This window comes from Onychostruthus taczanowskii, unplaced genomic scaffold, assembly GCF_017590055.1.
Source record: "Onychostruthus taczanowskii isolate IOZ18803 unplaced genomic scaffold, ASM1759005v1 scaffold58, whole genome shotgun sequence".
NCBI lineage: Eukaryota > Metazoa > Chordata > Aves > Passeriformes > Passeridae > Onychostruthus > Onychostruthus taczanowskii.
In genome coordinates, this window is record NW_024503457.1 from 7621455 (window position 1) to 7624675 (window position 3221).

The window sequence follows — 3221 nt, forward strand, 5'->3', positions numbered from 1 at the left end:
TACGTTGCTCCAGGACTTTGGTTTGGTGGGTGTGAGGGAAGGATTCGTATTTTTGATTTTCCTTTTCAAGCTCTTTTACCCATTCCTTCCTACATGAGAATGAATGCAATTAATACCCTTCAGGCCTTTGCAGCTCTAGGAGAAACATACAATTTCCTATAGTCACATATGTTCATTGCTGCTGCTAGTGGTGGAAGCTGTAGTAGATTCACTTGCTTTAATGACTGTTTCATACATACTTTTGCTTAAGTATTAAAAAATCATATAAAGCACTTGTTTTTAAAACTGTAAATATCTGAGAGATGTTAGCACTTGCCTTAACAAGACAGCTGTCACCAGCAAGAGCTCTTACATAATCTGTTTACCCAAATCTCCCAAGGTATCCAAAACTTCTCTTGAATATGGGATGGGGAAGCTGAGGGCAGACAGTAATCTGAATGGGCAATTTTGTGCTAAAGACACTCCTTACAACGTTTTGGAGATTACCTCAAAGTTTGGTTTAAATTTGTCCTAGTTATGGGAGAAAGTCAGAGGAAGGAAGCTTTTTTTGTACACCTTTTAATCTGTTCAACCATACTCCTAATTTTATACCAAATCTTTTTTCAGTCAAAGTGCATGTTCATTATATACTCTGTAATTTTATGCAAGGAGTATGTCCATGACAGCAATAAAGAGCTTTGCAGCTTTCAGCTTATGCAAGAATAAAGATTTACTACAGCTTGACCTAATCTGTATCCACCAGTCCTATCTGACTGGTTTAAGCTGAAGAAACTGATTTCAGGTTTTCAACCAAATTCTTCTAACAGCCTGGCATTTAAAGTCAGAATCTCCCTTCTCTCCCACTCACTCTCCCTTCTGCCAACAAAAAAAAAAAAAAAAAAAACCCAAAAAAAAAAAAAAAACCCACATGTTAAAATTACCTGAGATGTATGTCAAGACCTGAACAGCACACAGATCTGTCTATCTCATTATCTGCAAACTGAGCAGGAAAAATGCTGTGACCTAATTGGTATCTCAACCCATGGACAGTAACTGGACAGGTTTTTTTGTGCAGCATTTGCTTCTTATCATAAAAACCTTCCTGAGTATGAGCTGTTGTCTAGGGACTTTCTGATCTGTATAATTTCCCTTATTTCAGTCTGTTACCACAGTAATATTCTATTTATCATTCTTCAGTTTTAGCTAAGTTGTAAGTGTTTTTGGGGATTTTTCCTGCTAAGGTGGTTTTGGCCCTAGGGAACTTCCCTGTGTAGTAGAGTTTCAGACTCTACTGAGTTTCAGTAGAGTTTCAGACAGTCCCAAAAAGTGAGTTGTTGATCATGAACCTTGAGAACTAAGACCAGGACTCAGAAGCACATGCAAACACATAAGCAAGCCAGCTGCTGGAAACTGGAGATGAGGTTTCCTCTTCCTTAGGTGCATGGAGTGGAGGGCACTGCTCTGAGTGCAGAATGAACAGGCACACCTGAACTGGCAGGAGTGTCCCAGGCAGCACCTACTGCCAGACCTGCTGCAGCTGCTCTGGGAGTACTTACATGGCAACACCACAGCAGCCTTACAGCTGCTGCAGTAACCACTCTTAGTTCTTACAACAGCTGCTTCAACCTGAGAAAGCTTTTGCTCTACAGTATTTGCAGGAGTATTTGCTCTCTAAATGCCCCACAGAGGAGGTCAGTAGGCTGCAGACAAACAAAATCAAGACCAAAAACTGCAGTCACTGAGGGAAGCTTCCACAATCGGCCATTAAGCACAGTTATTGATGGCAGACTGTACTGGTTACAATGCATATACTAACACTGTATTGGGTTTTTGGTTGACAGCATTTTCAAGGCTTTGGTTCAGGGGCCCTTGAGTGAACATCATCTCCCCATGGGCTTCTCAACACAGCACGAGGCTTCACAGATTCAAAGCAACCTGTACCGTACATGACATCTGTGTGCACTGCTCCTCAAAAACAAGGTACATCAAGGGACCAGAAAACCAGTAACCTGCCACTTTAAATTCCCTTTCCTGGTGTTGTGCTCCCTACCCCCGCTTTAATATTGCTGTCTACCAACGTGGTGGCTTTGGTCATATTGTCATAACGAGGGAAGCAAGCCAGTCTCTGTCACATATGGGGATTTCAGGAAGCTAATTAACAGGAGGGAGCTGTGGGAGTTTCTGAGAAGCTGAGCTCTGATGTAACCCAAAGCCGTGGACTAGTAAGCTTTTAGATGCTCCAGCCATACATAATTTATATTTGTCAGTCACATGGCAGCAAGGCTCATTTTGCATAATGGATACTTGTGATGGAAAAGTGCTTACAGGGTTTCAGCAGAGCAGACAGACCTTTCATCTATGTGTATCAAAGAGAAATTAAACAATTATGGGAGTTTGCAGCATCCCTGTTGAAAACTCTGAAAGTCAGGCCTTAAAGATGTACAAAACCCTCTAGGACGGCACTTGTGATCACAGAATCATGGAATCATAGAATGGCCTGGTTGGAAGGGACCATAAAGATCACCGAGTCCCAACCTCCCCTGCCATGGGCAGTGACACCTTCCACCAGACCACGCTGCTCAAAGCCCCATCTGACCCGGCCTTGAACATTTCCAGGAACAGAGTACCCACAGCTTCTCAGGGCAACCTGGGCCAGTGCCTTGCACCCTCACCGCAAGGAATTTTTTCCTAACACATAATCTAAACCTATGCTTAGTTTGAAGCTATTCCCTCTTCTCCTGCCACTGCGTGATATTCAGAAGTACTGCTGCGCGATCGGCCATTTACACCGCTTTTCCATTCGGACAGAATTCCTTTTCTCGCCTGCAGTTCCTAAAAAAAAAAAAAAAAAAAAAGAAAGAAAAAAAAAAGACAAAAATCCAAAAACAAACAAACAAAACCAAAAAAAAAACCAAAACAAAAAAAACCAAAACAAACCCCAATAAACCTATGGCGCGGCTGAGTATCAGGCAGCGGAGCAGTGGGTGGGTGCCAGGAATGCTGCGTGGCGCCCGCCCTTCGCACCGGGGCCGTGGCTCGCCCGAGCTCTCCGCAGGGCGCGGGCACCGCTGCGGAGCCGCGCGGGGCGGGGCGAGGCCATTGGGGGCAGTGCGGGGCTGTGCGGGGCCATTGGGGGCAGTGCGGAGCCGTGCGGGGCGGGGCCGCGCGGGGGGCGGGCGTTAGCGCCGTCCGTTAGGCACGGCCCGGCACGCCGCGGCCCCGGCCCCACCATCGCGGTCCCA